We start from the raw sequence: 20,126 nt of genomic DNA on the forward strand, positions 1-20,126 counted from the left end.
TTTTTTTTTTTTAAAGATTTTATTTATTTATTTGACAGAGAGAGACAGTGAGAGCAGGAACACAAGCAGGGGGAGTGGGAGAGGGAGAAGCAGGCTTCCCGCGGAGCAGGGAGCCCGATGTGGGACTCGATCCCAGGACCCTGGGATCATGACCTGAGCCGAAGGCAGACGCTTAACGACTGAGCCACCCAGGCGCCCTTACTTTGGTTTCTTTTATGATTCTTTCATGAATAAAGTTTGCCATCCATAGTTATGTTTCTCAGTTATTTCTTGTAATTATAATTGTGCAAATATAATTATATTAAAATGTAAGAAATACAAATGGAGATTTTCACACTTGAGAGATGATTAGTAGACTAGAAATATCAATTGACATATTTTTAAATATCGAAATTATTTAATATTTTTTGAAGAATTTTTACTTTCAAATGTTTTTTAGCTTTTAATAGTGAACATTTATTGGCTACTTACTATGTCCTAGGAAGGGTTTCTAAGCAATTTATTTGTATTAACTCATTTAATCTTTACAATAACTTCAATATAAGTAAAAAAATTGAGGCTCAGAGAGGGTTATGTAAATTGTCTAAAGTCCAGTGTAGCTAATAATCCAGGGACCAAGTTTCAAATACAAGAAATGTGAGATTCTAGGTTTGGCCGTAGAATAAAGAAGAAGGCTTAAATTCGTGTGTGTGTGTGTGTGTGTGTGTGTGTGTGTGTCTGCACATGCATGCATCATGCATGTGTGCCTGAATTTGTGCACATGTCTACTGTGCTTGAATAATGGCTAAGGGAACATTTTGGGTGACCCAAAGACTTGGTTCCCTTACATTATCCAAGGACTCCTGAGACATAACAGTGAGAATCCCTTGATTATAACTGACAGTTTGGATTCGGTTTACTTGGTTATCCACTCAGGTGCCTTCTAGAGCTAAAATTCTTTGGGTCTGTGAACTTTAAATATGAAAGAAAAACATACTTTTATTTTTAGTTTATGGATGCTAACTATTTATTTTTATTTTTTAAATTTATTCATGGTAAAACTTTTATTCCAGCATACTGGTAGAAATCACAAAGGAAGTTTATTTCTTCTGATTTCTTCTCCCATATCTGGAAATTTCAAACAGACAGAATGCCAAAAAAATATGAACAAAATGAGTGGTTCTTTGATTTTACATTTAATTGAAGTTCTTGTAAACAACACTGTCACATTTGCAATGAGAGTTCTTAGATTTAGATCAGTGCTTTTATGTGGGTTGGGTGTCCACATATTTGGAAATGTGACACTGTGTCTAATAGAATAATAAAATAGAAGGAAATGATGGAAATATTGGTCTTAAAGCAGCAATACGTGATTCTGTTTCCTCCTATGATTTTTAAAGTGCTCAAGTTCATTTGAACATATTTAAATCTATTACCTGCACATACATTCTAGTTTCACTGCCTGAAAATTTGAAACATTATTACTGTGAAATGATTCTCTTAACTTTAACTGATTTCCATTGCTATTTTTTGATGAACAAATATTATAGGACTTTTGTTATCATAAAACCTGTTTAACCTGCTTCCTCATCTTCTTATTTGGAATATAATAATTCACTTAGCATTTTTGAAAAGTGTTGTCTGAGTTTTTGCCTGAAATTGGCTTTTGTGTATCAGGAACTTAATCTGCCTTTATGTTTCTTTCTAGGAAAAAAACTGTTTATTTTAAGATATAAAAAAATAGAGTTCCTTTAGAGATTCAGATTGAGAAGTAAATCAGAATATTTATACCTTGTCCTTTTTTTCTTAATGAACTAAAGCAAAAAAAAAAAAAAAAAAAAAGATAAAAACAGAATATTTTTTGAAGTTAATGGGCAGATACTAATATTGAGCAATGGTTGAGGTTTTGAAACCATGTTTTTTTTTTAATTGTATGTATTGGTATTTCTCAATCTGTTTTTTATACTAAGTATATACAATTAATGAGAATATATATATATTTTTTACAATAGGTTCCTGTCCTGAGACCACAGCAGGATGTGCCTTGGACAAAGGTATATTTAAAATATATTTCCAATATTCTCCATAAAGTATAAAAATACAAATGTTATAATAGTAAAAAATATTATAAAAATTATATTAGTATAATGTGCTTATATAAATAGAAGTATAGTACATGTTCATGTATATGATAAACACTCTTTCATCTGATAAAACATGATACTAGTGAGAAAACGTTAGAATCAAAAATCTGATCACTAAATACATATCATTTCCTGATCACAGAAACCTTAATTCATACAATGTATATTCAAAGAACTGTTATCACTAATGCCCTTGACAGTAAAACAATGGAACTATTCTATGTTTGATGGAAGTTGTTTAACACAGTCTTTAATGACTCTGGTGATTAAATTATTCAAGGTAGGATATAAGCAAGTTAACTATCAGTTAAGAACTACCTAGGAATATCTAAGTTTTGGGGGACCAGATAGTGAAATTAGCTTAAAATTGCAAGACAATTTCAGAAGAAGATGCAAACAGCAAAATAAATAGAGCTCAGTAAGAAATATATAAATGTACTACGGGAAAGATAAGGGTGAGAGCACAAGGCCATTACAGGATGCCTTTGATTTCAAAATGGAATGCTATTTAAAATAAAATGTGGACAAAGAACATTATAAATATCATGAATTGTAATAACCTTGAATCCTGAGAGGGGGCTGAAAAGAAAAGGTATATATTGAATAAAAAGTATATAGTGGGAACTCCAGTAGTAAAGACAAAAGGAACTAAGATTCTTAGGTACTGTAAGGGAGAAAGATGAAAGAAAGAATGGGAAATGGACCCCACATACAGAAGCTATGAAAATCAGTCCTTCTCTATGGAGGAGGTAGCAAGAAAAAATTGCTTAAAGTAGCACATAAGGAATGTGAGTTCTGGGGTAAGGTACTGAAAGTAGGTTTGTCATTTCTTGGGAGGTATTTAAATAATGAATGGTTTTACAAATGTTTGCTTATAGTTTCTCTAAAACTTCTCTAGATCATTTACCCTATTTTGAGTCTTTCCACCATACAATGAAATGGGTGAGGCAGTTCTTTTATTTTTCTGTGTGATAAAGTAATCTCATATTTAAAGGAAAGTTGAAAGTTGGTTTGTGGTTATAAAAATGTGGATATATATATATGATATCATTAATAATAATTGATAACCTATTTTGTGCAAACATAATACTTGGGGAAATACACTTATATACTAATATTTATATTTTAAATTTGGCTCAAAACATACTGTATGTGTTCTGCCATGTTACTTCCCTATGAAAAAATAAACTTCTATAAGCATATCCATATACATATATGAATAATTGAGATTTAAAAATTGAAACATACTTCTGTTTTTTTTTTTTTTCTTTTTGGAGTATGACTCTTGACTCTATTTTTCATATATTTTTTTTTTATCTTAGTCACTTTCAGTCTCCATTCAGAGACTGGTGTGACTTTAGAATATCCATGTAAAATATGCCAGCCAATGTGCTCTGCCAGACACAGAATGAATGGCTCCAGGCACAAATCTCTGTTGTGTCAAGGCTTTGGCATGACATTTGTCAGGGAACTAAATCAAACACAGCACAATGCAAATAATCATGGTTTCTCATAGATATGCAGCCTCAACTTCAAGCCTGCTGTTAGTCACTACTACTCTTGCCCCTGATATTCTAGGGAACATTTCTGGTAATAAACTGAAAACTATGGTATTTCCTGGTGCTTTCATAGTGCAAAGAAATGGGAAGATGGTGGCTTTGAAATTGAACCTTCTTATCTTTGAAGTGTGGCCCTGCCACTTACCACTGTGAAATCCTGGGCAGGCTATTTCAGATATAAAATTAATTTACTAATACTTATCACAGGGATTGCATGGGTATTAAAATGATACAATTGTCCTAAAACACCTCTTTTACCTGTTATATAATTAAATGCTATTTTACTTCTTCCTATTTTTATAATGGTTTGGATTTTGTGTTAGCCTTCTTAATCATCTCAATCATATTGTGAATGCAAGAGGAATGACTCTAATATACATTTTTAAGTTTCAGGGTGTGTAAGCATGTGCAATAATATTTGTCTCCATCTTTGGGTAGACACTCTTTCTGGTGAAGGAAGAGTTGTTGCTCATTTCTTGATCTTTTTTTATATTTGCTTCCTTTTTTAAGAGTTGCATGTGATACAAAGGGCCTTCATGTTGCATAAGAGTGTCTGAGTCTCCTTCATTTAATTTTAGGCTTTGTTAGGGTGCTCAAAGATGGAAAAACACATTGTAAAATGTAGATGGCTTAGCAAAACTATACCTCCATAGCATACTCACACTATCTTAGTTTAGTTCAGTAGCTCAGTTCAACTTCCTTAATGAGAAGTTATTATGTGTTCTATGCACTGTGCTAGGTGCTAAAAAGGCGAAGAAGAAAGAGATGTGTTCTCTGCCTGATAAAGGCATTACAATCTTAGAAAAGAGAAGACATGTAAACACATCATTTATTTAATTAATTAATTTTAAAAAATATTTTTATTTATTTGAGAGAGAGTGTGTGTGAGCCAAGGGGAGGGGCAGATGGAGAGGGAGAAGCAGACTCCCCTCTGAGCAGGAAGACCAACGACACAGGGCTCTATCCCAGGACCCTGAGATCAGATGCTTAATAGACTGCCGAAGGCAGATGCTTAACAGATTGCTCCACTCAGGCACCCCCCACATCATTGAAAGGGGAACCCTCTTAACACTGTTGGTGGGAATGCAAGCTGGTACAGCCACTCTGGAAAACAGTATGGAGTTTCCTCAAGACATAGAGCTACCCTATGACCCAGCAATTGCACTACTAGGTATTTACTCCAAAGATACAGATATAGTGAAAAGGGGCACATGCACCCCAATGTTCACAGCAACAATGCTCACAATAGCCAAACTGTGGAAGGAGCCGAGATGTCTTTCACCAGATGAATGCATAAAGATGTGATTCTTATATACAATGGAATATTACTCAGCCATCAGAAAGGATGATTACCTACCATTTACATCAACATGGATGGAACTGAAGGGTATTATGCTAAGTGAAATAAGTCAATGGAGAGAAAGGCAATTATCATTGGTTTCACTCATATGTGGAATATTAGAAATAGCACAGAGGATCATAGGGGAAGGGAAGGAAAACTGAATGGGAAGAAATCAGAGAGGGAGACAAACCACGAGAGACTCTTGACTCTGGGAAACAAACTGAGGGTTTTGGAAGGGAGGTGGGTGGGGGGATGGGTAACTGGTGATGGGCATTAAGTAGGGCATGTGATGTGATGAGCACTGGGTGTGCTATGCAACTAATGAGTCACTGAACACTACATCAAAAACTAATGATGTACTATATGTTGGCAAGTTGAACATAATAAAAAGAAAAATGATGTAGTAACAGCACAAAGGAGAAATGCCAATGAGGTGTAATTTAGAAAAGTCATTTCAATCAATCTGGCTTCCTGGAGGAGTGGACACTTCAAGTATCTTGAAAGGTGCTGGTGAACTGGTCAAGTATCAGTCAAATACAGCAACAGGAGGGTGGAAAGCGGTCAAGAATAGGACTAAAACAGTGATAATAGTAATAAAGGTTTAGACTTGAAATTGGGAAGTGAAATCCTCCCACTTAGTTCTTGAAGCTATATATTTAAGATATATTTAGGAGGTTGTTTTTATAGGACTAAGATTTATCATAGCAATATTTATAACATGGCAATAGGAAACAAATTAACTATTAAATAGTAGGGAAACAGAAATAAATATAATATTTAGGAGAAGATATTTTACAGTTTCTAAAATTTATAATTTAGAAGATTATTTAAGGAGAATGTGTTCTTAAAAAGTAAGACAAATTGTAAAATATTATTATAGTACCATACCTCTTTTATACATGTATTTATATAAAAGGACAGATTATTCAAATAATTATATATATAATGTCCTTTTGTTGGGGCAAAGGTTTCAAGAAGAACACATAGATGACTGTGAAGAAACCCATTCAGCATCATTAATTGTGATTATCTCTATGTAGTATACCTAGCTATATGTGTGATTTTTGCTTTCTTTTTGAAACTTTGAAATGTGCCTTACATTTTATATGACAAACATGATGAACACACTCTAATGTGGCTCCCATGAGTCCTGCCTCCTGATGTTCAGACCTTGACTGTGGACAGAACCTTTGACTTGCTTCTAACCAACAGCATGTGAAGAAGATGATAGCATCTCAGTCCTTTATGTTACACTGATAGGTGTGTACAATTCTGATAGGTGTGTAACGATATCTCATTGTAGTTTTAATTTTCATTTTTCTAATGACTAATGATTTTGAATATATTTTCTTGTGCTTATGTGGCATCTGTATATCTTCATTGATGAAATGTCTGTTCCTGTAGTTTGTCTATTTTATAACTGGATTGTTTTCAAACTGTTGAGTTTTGAGAGCTCTTGCAAATAATGTATTTAATGTATATACATATTGGCTGATGGAGAAGGTGAAGAGATATTGGCTGGAAGTCCAGACAGGTAAGCAGTCAGGAAACAGTTGTCATATTAGTTGGAAGCCCCAGGGGGAAAGAAATAAAAATTATAAAGCTGTGATAGTCAATATGACGTAGGAGCACATCTTAGAGGACAATAACTTCAAGCCCGTGTATTTCCCTGAAGCACAGAATGGTCCCTTACCCTCAAAAATTTTATTGTATGTTAATAAATAAATGTTCTGCCATCCCTGGATTTGAAATTTTATATGTTTTCTCATTTATCATAGACCTTTTATACTACCAGTATTTGAGTAGTTTCAAACAAATATAAAATTTTCCAGTGAAAAACTAAATTTAAGTTTTGGTGTGTGGCAAAGACACAGGGAGAGAAGAAAGGCTTGATTTGGTCAAGCTAAGATCTGCAACTCAGATTATCTACAGAAATAGGGTAGATATTTTGTAAAGAGTTCTTTCTCTAGATACTGTAAGAAAGTTCAGTTCAGAAGGGAAATCTGTTATCTGAGATGTATGGTGATACATCCATAGCAGTCCAGTAAAGCAGGGTAGGTTGGGAGTTTATCATGAGCAAATGTACACCACCAGGTGGGAGAAGAAGAAAAGGAAGCAATATCTGAAAGTCTAGGAAGACTAGAGCATGTTGGTCAATTGAGGGCATCCAGTGACAAAGTAACCATTCATCATTCAAGAGAGACATTAACTATTTGAAGATATATACCTCATTTGCTGATAATTGTAGTGGACTGGGTTTATACTCAAAATTGAAAATTAATATGGTTCTGGTATAAACCAAACATAAGTCCACTCAACTGAATAGGGACCAAGAGGCTTCCAGAGTGTACGAGCTTTAACCCTTTATTTGCTGGGTTGGGGGGGGGGGCTTCTGGAGGAGAGGCCAAGACTGCAAGGGCAGTGGGAAAGAGGCAGCTTAAGTCAGTGCCTGTTTACCAGTTGTGTCTAAATTCTTTATTATTTTAATAACCAGTTCAGCCAGTACCAGAACAGACTGGTCAAATATAGCCTTGACTATATGCCTAGTGGTAGAGGGTTTCAGAGCAGGCTAAGAATACAATGACTAAAGAAAAGGAGCAAGGAACCTGCTTGCTCAAAGATAAAAACTGATAGAAGGATTACTTTTGAAAATTACTGTACTGTGGAGATCATCAAAATTGACTTCGTAGAAGAGTCTGAAATACTGAAGATATAAAACATGATTTTTTTTTTCTTTAAACACTATCTGCCCTGCTCTGGCAAACCTACTTCCTACTGCGTAGTGTGCTTGCTACCTTCATCACATTTGGGGATCTCATAGCTTTTCAGCCACTTTTTGCTGTGACAGTATCTTATATTTCTTGTTAAGAATTCTGATTATTTTAATGTTTCAGCCTCATATTTAATTCATAGATTCTTGCCTTGCCTGGGTGCAGCTTAGATTTGATGTTCTAGTTTTTCTGAATATGTTTGGGGTAGTAGGTGATGGGGATGAGTGGGAGTGAAGGAATAGGAGGGTGGTACCGTATGCCCCAATTCCTCGCATTTCTTCCTCCTTTTCTTTTATTTGTTTGGGTTGGAATAGAGGAAGTAGAAGGAACACAGAATTCTCATGTGTAACTGTCCTCAGGCAAGTGGCTATCCACTCTCCCTTGGTTGTCACTGCTGCTTTATCTTTGGCCTTGAGTGCTATCTACAAATCCAGAGCCCACTTCCTCCACAAATGTGCTTTTGGTGTACTTCAGAACACCTTGTAAGGGCCACTCCCATGTAGTTGCCTAGTGTGCCAGGCCTGGCTGAGATTCATTCTCTTTCTACGTCTCCTTACCTCTCATCCAGCTCCAATATATGGCCACATCACAGACTTCACATATGGAAAGATAGGTGATTCCCTGTTGCTCTTGATGACATAAGAATTGCCTTAAGCTAAAAGTAAACGTTAATTAAAACACACAGAAGTCAATTGAACAGAAGAGAGCCTACATTGAATGATGTCTTTTTTTTTTTTTTTTTAATAGGGAAAGGAATGGTGGTATTTTCTTTTGTAGGAAAAATTAAGTCTGGTGTGGGAGACTGTGAAATAGACATAAATGTGTGTGTGTGTGTGTGTGTGTGTGTGTGTGTGGTGTGTGTGTAAAAAATTATTTTTTAATTTTTTCCATTTTGCTCTTGAGAGGAGAGCTGAGTAGTTCAAATACAGCCTAAACCCATTAGGCTGTCCTTGCAATGCACCCAACCAGGATTATTTGGGAACTTTTCCCAGCAGTGCTAGAGGTTCACCAGCAGAAATGGCAATGGGGATTATCCAGTGTAAACCTTACCAAGTTGATAATCATTATAACTCAAAGAGATCAGCGATTGTAGGGTGCTATTAAGAACATCCAGGAAATGGTTTTCCATGTGCTCCAGACTGTGTGAGGAGAGAAGTGAAGCCAAAATAATGATGACAAGCTTGCAGAAAACAGGAGAGTCAGAATTCTTGGCTATGAAAATTCTGCAAGGTAGAAAGATCCATGTTTATTTGGGGAAACTGAGTCATAAAGCTCATAAGTAAATATGTGACATGTAAAATTCATTTGCACTGATTCCAAATACCACATTCTTTATATGAGGTTATAATAGCTAATATAGAAAATTGGAATAGAAGAATTGGGTTATAAGCTGGGTTTGATTAAAGAAGAAATAATTATTTTCTAAAAAATCCTTGTTCTCAATTTCTAACTGCTTTAGAAATTGTTTTGTTTTTTCTACTGAGAAAGATAACTGAACAAAGAAAACCTCACAAGATTTATAAAAAATGTCTTCCTTTTTTCAAATTCAGAAAGTTAATCTTCTCAGTTGTTTTTGAAAGACTTATTTAAGCCCAGAAGCTGCTCTGCTAAAAATTGCAGAATGTCAAATCTACACTCCCCTATACATTTTGTGTTTTATCATAAAATTTAAATAGTTATATGTGCACATAGCAGAGCTATCATTTGCATGAAACTTAACTAAAAAGTAAATACTCAATGTTTCAAATAGAATATAAAAGGTGTAATTGCTTAGTCCCTTTGCACTTTTACTCTTTCTATTATGAACAAGTGCTAAGGAAATGATCACAAGGGGAATTCCAGGCAACTGTTCTGTCTTTATTATATTGCCTGAATTCCTGTGAAGTTTTGCTGATACACTAAGTAGATCATCCAAGTGGTGAAAATAATTCTGTAATAAACATTATTTTCAGAGCTTTGAAGAAAACGGTTATTCCATAAACGTGTTTTATGAAACACGTCCTTTTAGAAACACTCCAGGTAAAATGGGTTCCAGGAAAAAAGTAATTTGAGAAACACTACTTACGACACCCCTATATACCAAATTGTCCTATGGGAGATTTAACATGTTTATCAGCACAAGACACTGAATATTTCTGCAGCAAAAACTATTAATTTTGTTTCATCTAGCAAAACTTGAACTTAATATAACCATGTGGGAAGCAGTATTTTGTATTAGTCCAGAGTGTGGTCTCTGGGGTCAAACTGGGTTTAATTCCATGCTCCATTTTTTTTTTTTTAATCGAGAAAAAATTTACATAATATAAAACTAACCATGTAAGGTGACTCTTTAAGTGTTATTTAGTACATTAACAATACATCCACAACTTCCATCTAGTTCCAAAACATTTTTATCACTCCAGAAGGAACCCTGTACTCATTAAGTAGTTGCTCCCCATTCCTCCATCCCCCACCTGCTCCACTCTGACAAATTGTGGGAACATCTATCTACTTACACTCCTTGAGACTCCGTTTTTTTCAGTATAAAGACAGGAATGGCTTTCACCTTTCATGGTAGGTGTAAGGATTCAGTAAAATAATCCATACAGTGCACTTAGAATACTGTAAATATTAAATACATGTTTGATAAAATGTTCAACTTATTCGGTCCTCTTTAGCATCCATGGAGTAATTGTTTGAGAAAGTACTTTTTTTAAAAAAAATGTTGATAAAGTCTATAGAACAGGAAAAGACCTCTAAGAAGCTTTACACCAAGGATTCCTTAGGTGCTGATGAATCTCATATGATACTCTGGTGCTCCAGAAAACTGAGAATTAGCACCCACGTTTATCTCTGTGTTTCCATATAATGTTTATAGCTAAAGTGGTTTAGAGGTAGAAGTTAGAGCAGAGAAGTGTTGAGGGAGGGACAGAAGTCCCCAGGAATTAAGACATGAATGAAGGAGATGAAACAGCTGACACCAGCAATAACCTAAGTCTAATTATTTTCCAGTTCATTCCATAGGTATTCATGATTATGAGATATTTTTAAAAGTGCCATTGATGTGGAAAAGCAACATGTAAAAATATAAAATTATGCATAAGCATATGTTTATATTTATGTAAATATATGCAAAATTAATTTTATATAAATGGAATCATAGTCTACAATGGGTGTACAGCTCTAGAAGAATTTTCACTGAAATGAGAGCAGTAATTGCCACGCTGTATCAGAAATTCAGGTGTTTTTCATTTGCCTCTGTAATCTTTTCCATAATTTGAAATTTTCTACATGACTATATGCTATCTTACTAACAGAAACAAAGCAAAAACGCTATAACCATTTAATAATAGATACACATTACAACCAAACCTTGTTTGATATTTTTACCCGACTTGTCTTGATAATTGCTGGAAGACAAACCCTTAAGTGTCAAAATGATTCTGAGCCTGAAGCAGGTTCACTGGGTTCCAGGTGGAGACAGAAGAAAGAATAAAGGAGTTTGTGGAGCCTTCTTTTCCCCCATCAGTACGAATTACTCTTGAACCCTGGTAATATACAGCAAACTGGAGCTGTCAATTTCTTCTTCCTCTCTTTCTAGTTCAGTCTGTCCAAATTAAAAAACAAAACAAAACAACAACAACAACAAAAAAACCCTTTCCCCTCAAAAACATGATATACCATTGATTTATAATTCCTTTACAAATTCTACAAAATATAATACACTCAGTGATTTTAAAGGAAGAGAAGAGTTTATCTACACAGACAAGTTTTATTTTCTGTTCCTGATCTTCAGTCTGTACTTTCTTCATTTGCCTCCTGAATCAAAGGGTGTAAGCTCCTGTAGTGGTTCTCAAACTTGAGTGTCTTCATAGGAATCATCTGAGAGCTTGTTTAAAATGCAGATTCTTGGACCCCACCCAAGAGTTGCTTATTCTTGAAAATGAGGTCTGGGAATCTCCAGGTTACAATAGTCAAGATGATACTGAGGCATGTGATTCATGGATTATACTTTGAGAAACATTGGAAGCTCAATGGCTAAGCTGCTTGCAAAACTGTGATTTAAAAAAATCATTTCTTCCAGTCATTTATCTTCTAAAAGCATCGGTAATTCTTTTTAGCTCCTCTCCTTGAAAATGTGTTTGGTTCAGGTAGAACATGACAGCTTATCTATCATAATAATCACATGGACCATCCCCAAATGCCAATGCAGAAATGATGGAACAATTACTTTTCATTTCATTTCTTTATAGAATAAATATAATCCAATTGCTTATGACAAGTGAAAGAATCAAATCTTCAATTACATTTTGTTATTAGATTGATGTGATTTCACCAAAATAGTCTTGTTTGCAATAAATCATTTAGTACATAGTTTGCAATTGCAATATAATATTTAATTTATATAATATATCTATAGTTTAGGATTTTTCTTTAAACTGTCTCAGATGTGCTAACACATTTTCCCCTAAACATCTCTGAGAAGCAGATAGGAACTGCTGTTATTTATCACCAATTGCAGAGAGATTGAATCACTGAGTTATTAAGTAACTTGAAGAGGGTCACAGAGTCAGTGACTAAGTCAGAACAAACACTTCATCTCCTAACTCTTTGATCTGTAATTTTCTCAACAAAACTTGTTGTGTATATCTCTACCTGTAAGAGTTTACAAGTCATTCAATTTCCTGAGAGATTCTTCATTATGGACATATGAGAATTTGTACCCTCTAGAAGGTTGAAACCTAGAAGTGGAAAATCATATTAAAGACAAGTCCTTACTTTTCAAACTTTTTAAAAAATCCTTTGAGTGTCCTTGCCACTATTCCTATTTCACAGAGTACTTCATTCACTCATTCATTCATTCACTCATTCAGTCAAGGAGCTGATATTTACTGAGCATATGTAATATGTCTAACACACTGCAAATAAACAGGACATTATCCTTGTTCTGAGTTTGTGCAGTCTGATAAAGAAACAGACACACAGATGGGTATTAAAGAGGGCATGTACTGAATGGAGCACTGGGTGTTATACGCAAACAATGAATCATGGAACACTACATCAAAAACTAATGATGTAATGTATGGTGATTAACGTAACATAATAAAATAAAATATATATATAAAAAGAAACAGACACATATACAAGTGGTATGATCTGACAGTTGCTTTCTTGGAGCTAGGTATTATGTGCAAAGTGGCTTAGGGTAAGAATCCCTGAGTCCTTTTCTTCTCAGAAATTAGGAAATTTGAACTAAGATTTGAAGGAAGGGCAAGAATTTACATGGATTCAAAGTGAGGATAAGGGCATGGTCAGGGGGAAAACAGAGGGAAACTTTAAACATAATGTAGTCATATCCCATCTAAGATGTAAGTGCAGATTTCTAGATTCAAAATTCAGAGGGTAAATAAATACATTTATAATTTTTGGGCATTTGCACCACATTGGAATCCTCATTTTTGGAACCTGGCATCTTCCAAGGAGAACAATGTGGATCATACTCAGAAAAATGACCTTTAACACCTTGAGCTTTCCCCATTAAAACCATTATCTCTCTGGCAGCCATGTTGATTTAGAAAACTAGATTTCTCTTCGTTATACAATGTATACAAGCAAACACAAAAGAGAGCTAGTGTTTTTAAATGGTAAAACTAAACAAAGGGAGCACTCACTTCCTAGGCTGGTCTTGTATGCCTCAGCCTGAAGGGTATTTTTGTAACCAAGTAAGAAGCCCTCAAAATATAATGGAAACACTGACAGACACTTAACTATACCAGCTCTGGTGGGTACAGCCATAATTCACTTCATAATACAAATTGATATGTTGTCCAGAGGGGTCCCTGCATTGGTGTTATTGAGTTCTGGGCTATGAAGCCATAAAATGAAACTGAATGATTCTCTCTGAAATAGTTTCTGAACGGGGCCCCTCAATTACAGTAGTGCTATCCTTAGGGCAGGCAACATGGAAATGTCCTACAAAGACTGGGAATATAAAATAATAAACCAAAGTGAAGACAAACAATGAAACAAAGTTTGTTGTATTAAAGTCTAATATTTCTTCTCACAAGGTCTACTTAAAAGCTGAGCACACCAGAGGTGAAAAAGGGCAGCTTGTTTTAAGTGGGGTTAGTTGTTAAACAGGTTAGGAGTACAATCTGTATTTGCAAAATCATGGGGCAGGCCAAAGTTCAGCCATCCCAGTGATCTTGATGGCCAAAGTGTCCTATGTGTTTTATAATATAATGCAAATGACTTCAATCTGAGATAGCCACATTTCCAAATACCATCTAGGGCTTTAATAACTTGTCCTAGAAAGGTCCTGCCAGGCCATGTTTAATGGATCTTCTAAACAATGTAAAAAGATTTCTCTAAATGGGTTATACAACTTATAATTTTAGTGTAAAAATAATTGTCCACTGTCCCCACTACTGCTCCCTTCTCAAATACAATTTTTGAGGCTTTTTATTGAAAATGTTATGTCACTTTCTTCTTTCTCGATCTGAATCCTTCCAACCTTGGTCTTAAGATTCCACTTTCAGAGTTGTGGTTCTGGCAATTAGAAAAGCTCCACAGAATTCAGAACATAACACAGAATCCTGAAAGACACACTGAATTTCCATCAGGAAGTTAGGAGACAAGGATTCTAGTGTCAGCTTTTCCAATGTGAACTATGACCTTGAGTTCACTGTAACCTTGATGGGACTCAATTTGCTCATCTCTAAAATGAAGGTCACAGACTATCTCTTTTCATCCTTTAATGTTGTTCCATAGCACCATTTAAGCTTGCTAATGTATTACTTAAATATTGAAGTCCACATTACGCCTTATGGAATAGCATAACTGGCAAGATTTTCCTCTCAATTACTTGTGCTAATGGGGGCCAAAATGGCATGGATACTTTAAATTCACAGATAATCCCCAAACTTCAATTTAGCTAAGTGTTCCAACCTCCTCTCCTGCCAAACCTTTTACAGGGAATTCAAACAATTAGCACACACTGGCATGAGATTTATCTCCTTTATAATTCCTGCCTTCCATATTGCCTTACCTCCAGGAAATTTCAATATCTAAATTTCCAAAAATAGAAATGAGGGGTAAATCAAGTATAGCTTGTTGCAAGACTACTTATCAGTTATGGTTCAAAATATTCCAACACTGTTACTATTAATGACAATTTATAAAGGGCTTATCCTATGTCAGGTGTATTACAAATCATTTTATTTAAACACCAGGATCACCTTGTTAGGTAGTCTGTTAGTTTCCTAGGGCTGCCATTACCAAGTGCCATAAGCTGAGTGGCTTAAACAACAAGGAATTTATTGTCTCGCAGTTCTGGAGGCTAGAAGTCTGAAATTAAGGTGTCAGCAGGACTGGTGTCTTCTGAGGGCTGTGATGGAGAATCAGTTTCAGGTCTCTTTCCTAGCTTCTGGTTGTTTTTTTGTTTTGTTTTGGCAATTTTTTGGCACCCTTTGACTTATAGATGTGTCCGTCTGGTCTCTGCTTTCATCTTCACATAGAGGTCTCTCTGTGTCTCTTTCATATGGTGTTATTTTCATAAGGACCCCATTCATATTGAATTAGGGGCCCATCCTATTCCAATGTGACTTTGTTTTAACTGGATTACCTCTGTAAAAGACCCTATTTCCAAATAAGGTTACATTTGGATGTACTGGGAGTTAGAACTACAAATATGTCCTCTTATGGTGGGACACGACTCAATCCATAACAGGTTAAGTATTATGCTTACTTTGTAGATAAGGTGGCTTAGGTTACAGTGTTGAGTTAATTTTCCCAAGGCCACAAAACCAGTCAGCGGTGGAGCTGGGGTTCACATCCAGATTTGATGGTTTCATTTATTGTTTAGCAAATTATCTTGGTACTTGAAAAGAAAAGTTCTGTCAGTCTCCCAAAGCTAATAATATTGAATATAATCTTTTGGACAATTTCAGTATTGCAGAGGATTCAGCAACAGTGACCAACATCCAGGATTCATTGATGGCACCAAGGCTCACTCTGCACTTGTCAGTACTGATTCTTAAGAAGGGTCTCCAAACCTGGCATGTATAAAAGAAAGAAAGAAAAAATCCTGGACCCCAAGTCATCTTGAAGGGGACCCATACATATATAATAACACTGAGAAATCTAATAATGGAGAGTATCCTTGTATAAAAGATTTTCTAATGAAGTATAATTGACATACATTTGTTTCAGGTGTACAACATAATTGACATTTGTATACATTGCAAAATGATCACCACAGTTAGTCTAGTACCATCTGTCTCCATACAAAGTTATAACTTTTTTGTGATGAAAACTTTTAAGATTTACTTTCTTAGCAACTTTCAAATTTGCAATATAATGTTACTGACTGTAGTTACCATACTATATGTTACATTCTCATGACCCGTTTTTTAATAAGTCAAAATGTGTACCTCTTATTCACCTTAACCTATTTTGCCCGCTTCCTTACCCTCTCCCCTTTGGCAACTATCAAAGTATTCTCTTTATATATGTGAATTTTGTTTTGTTTGTTCATTTGTCTTGTTTTTTAGATTCCACATATAAGTAAAATTATACAGCATTTATTTTTCTGCCTGACTTACTTCATTTAGCATAATACTTTAAAGATCCCATGTTGTTGCAAATGGAAAGACTTCATTCTTTTATTGACTGAATAGTATTCCATCTTATATATATATTCATATATATGTGTATATATATATATATATACACACACATATATTATTCCTATATATATATTATATATATATATATATCACATCAATCACATCATCTTTATCTATTCATGCATCAATGGACACTTAGGTTGCTTCTGTATCTTGGTATTGTAAATAATGCTGCAATGAACATAGGGATGCATATATCTTTTTGATTTAGTGTTTTTGTTTTTTTTGGATAAATATCCAGAAGTGGAATTGCTGGATCATATGGTATTTCTATTTTTAATTTTTTGAGGAACCTCCACACTGTTTTCCCTAGCGGCTGCACTAATTTATATTCTCAGCAGTAGTGCACAAGGGTTCCCTATACTCCCCATCCTCACCAACACTTGTTATTTCTTGTCCTTTTGATAACAGCCATTCTGACATGTGTGACGTGGTATCTCATTGTTTTGATTTGCAATTCCTGACGATTAGTGATGTTGAGCATCTTTTCACGTGTCTTTTGGACATCTGTATGTCTTCTTTAGAAAAATATCTATTTAAATCTTGTGCCCACTTTTTAATTGGATGGCTTTTGTTGCTATTGAATTACTTGCATCAATGCCTTATGGTTTTTAGTTACAAAGTTTTACCACCTTGGTTAAATTTATTCCTAAGTATTTTATTCTTTTTGAACAATTATAAAAGGGATTGCTTTCTAATTTCTCTTTTGGATAATTTGTTTTTAGTGTATAAAAATGCAATAGAGGGGCGCCTGGGTGACTCAGTTGCTTAAGCGACTGCCTTCGGCTCAGGTCATGATCCTGGAGTCACAGAATCCAGTCCCACATTGGGATCCCTGCTCGGCGGGGAGTCTGTTTCTCCCTCTGACCTCCCCCCTCTCCTGCTCTCTCTTTCTCATTATTTCTCTCTCTCAAATAAATAAATAAAATCTTTAAAAAAAAATAGAAATAAAAATGCAATAGATTCTGGTATATTCATTTTGGATCCTGCAAATTTACTGAATTTGCTTACCCTAACAGTTTTTTGATGGAGTCTTTAGGGTTTTCTATATATAAAATTATGCCATTTACAGATACTGATAGTTTTACATCTGCCTTTCCAGTTTAGATGCCTTTTATTTCTTTTTCTTTCCTAATTGTTCTAGTTGGGACTTCCAATACTATGTTGAATAAAAGTGGTGAGAGTGGGGAAAAGAAATTTAAACATTTGGTATTTACTTAGTAGGTAATTGGTAAACAGCACCTAGCAGCATTATTTTGTTTTATCGTGTGTGTGTGTGTGTGTATGTGTGTGTATTTCACACTCCCCTGTGGCAGCCAAGGGACAATTAACATTCTGCAGTTATATAAGAAGTTGCATTGGTAGATCAAATTTAGCTGTCATCACATTTCTGATCTTTTCCCCTGTTTTGCTTTATGGCCCTTAAGGGATTGGTGCTTGTGAAACTGGCTGGCTGCCCATTAAAACTTGGTGTTTGTGAAACTTGGCTCTGCCCTGAGTACCTTTATTTACTATCCTGCACATAAGTGGATGAGATAGAACCTTGGGAATTTGGAGGGAGCAGAAGGGCTTCAGGAACTAGGAGAGGAAATACACAAATGTAATGATTAGGGTGAAAAGGAACGCTTCCATTAGGTCCTTGAGTCTCTGGAGTCCTCAGGTTCCTCCAACAAATAACCCTTATTTTTTAATAGTTTACCAAATTAACCCCTCACCTTAAGATTTCTTACAGTGTTTGGATAACATAACTGATATTTTGCTATACGGAGAATTACTTATGTTATTTTTAAGTGAAAAACTGGGAAGTTAAAGGGGCATTAGCTATTCACAATTTAATATGAATTATTATGTTCAGCCTTTGCTTTAAAGAACACTTACTGAGATTAGTTACAATGAAATAAGTTGAAATCTTGATGCGTGAGTGGGGAAAAGGAAAGGATAAGTAGGTTGAGAATGTGTTTATTCAATGAGGAGAGTTTATGGTGGAGGCATTTGGGTTTGTGTACGGCTATTTCTTTTTGCATTGATGCTATAAACTAAACTTATAATCTATTTTTGATTTACTTTCTAATTGAAGAAAAGCAAAACTATTTTTGTTAAATAATTTAACATTATTTTATTTATGAAATTTCAATAATAGGTACATGGAATACATAATTCTTAGAATAAATTTAAATGTCTAAATAATTATCACCTTTGATTGCACTTAGAATATGCATTGGGAAGACGAATGAAGGAGTTGACATAATGGCAAAATCTTTGCAATTTGTTTTAGTAATGGTTGGTAAACCAGGGGTAATGTTAAGTAAAACAGATTTACATTAATCATACAAAGGGTGATTTTTCACAGTTGTTATCAATTAAAATACTAATTTCCAAAATCCCATAGCTGCTTCGTAAGAAGTGCCGTGCATGTAGTTTCATATACAGTAGTCAACATATCAGCACCCTTTATTATTTTATATAGGTAATAAAAATGGTTGCTGGTTATCTGAAGTGACTTTAGCTGAATCCAAAATTAACTGAATCCTCCTCTACCTCCTCCTTCTCCTCCTCCTACTCTTCCACGTTCTCCTCTTAATGGATGAGAAATAAGAGGAAGAATTATTAAATTAAGAGCAGTTCTAATAACTATACTCTTAACTTTTATCTTATGAGTTTTCCAAATAAGCTGTCAGACTCTTAATATAAATCCATTCCTGAGGTCTTTCTTCCTCAAAAAAAAAAAAAAAAATAGAACACACAAATGATTTATTATTAAAAAAATCATACCTCCTCCACTGACCCTGAGGTGTATACACTCTGTAGATTCTATATAGAATATTGTCTTGTTATGGATTCTTGAAAGGACTTTAGACTGTTAACAATGATTGATCTAATAGTAATAAATATTTGGTAATGTCATCCGGTGTTTTATTATATTCACTGTTGTTAGGGTTTAGGGGATCAATAAATAATACCCTGTTATTCCCCTCCTGAGTTTAAAATCAGTTAAGAATTAAGGCCCAGGAGACAGACAAATGGAGGTCAAGTAGTCAGTTTTCTTATAAACATGATGAGAAAATGTGGTTTTAAAAGTGTAGGCAAATTGGCTCAATACTCCACCACTAAGTTAAGCAGACCTTCTAATTTAGTCATTGGCATGTCTGAACACCAAATGCCTCCTCAACAGGGCCAAGTTGGCCCCTTTAAGTTTATTGCATGGCATCAGAGAAATTGACTGAGATATGAGGACCAAGAAGCACTGAAAGAGGCAAGAGGCCGGAAGGTGCCGAGCTAGATGTGCTCAGTGCCTTCTGCCAAACTTTGGGAACAGTGGAGTTGGGAGAAGGCCAGGTGGGTTGCTCTAATGGAGACCCTCATGAAAACAAGAGACGGGGAGAGGGAAGAGTCTACTCATCCTCTATCTAGTGGTTCTCTTAACCTATATTGAGCTTTCCCACACTACTCATTTCTTCTATTGCACATTATTATTATTCATGTTGTCAATTACAGATTAAAATATTATGTGAAAAATGAGTATCAGTATATATAGACAATAATAGAATGTCTCTGATATAAGAAACATCAAATATGAGAGTATGATTTTTCCATTATTGAATTCCTAGATATTGATTAAAATTCCCATAATTAAATGACAGTGCTATGTGAAAATCCAAATAAAA

The 20,126-nt window shown here is 34.9% G+C and overlaps 1 protein-coding gene across 49 annotated transcripts in view; it reads left to right on the plus strand.

Moving 5' to 3' along the window:
- Positions 1–20,126, plus strand: part of PTPRD (protein tyrosine phosphatase receptor type D) — a 2,332,398-nt gene that overhangs the window by 854,371 nt on the left and 1,457,901 nt on the right. For all 49 annotated transcript variants that reach the window (XM_032392357.1, XM_032392358.1, XM_032392356.1 and 46 more), the window contains one exon: positions 1,992–2,033. The gene's annotated coding sequence lies outside the window, so the exon portion shown is untranslated. The remainder of the gene's footprint in view (positions 1–1,991; positions 2,034–20,126) is intronic.

Source organism: Phoca vitulina, unplaced genomic scaffold (genome assembly GCF_004348235.1).
Source record: "Phoca vitulina isolate PV1807 unplaced genomic scaffold, GSC_HSeal_1.0 scaffold67, whole genome shotgun sequence".
Taxonomy (NCBI): Eukaryota; Metazoa; Chordata; class Mammalia; order Carnivora; family Phocidae; genus Phoca; species Phoca vitulina.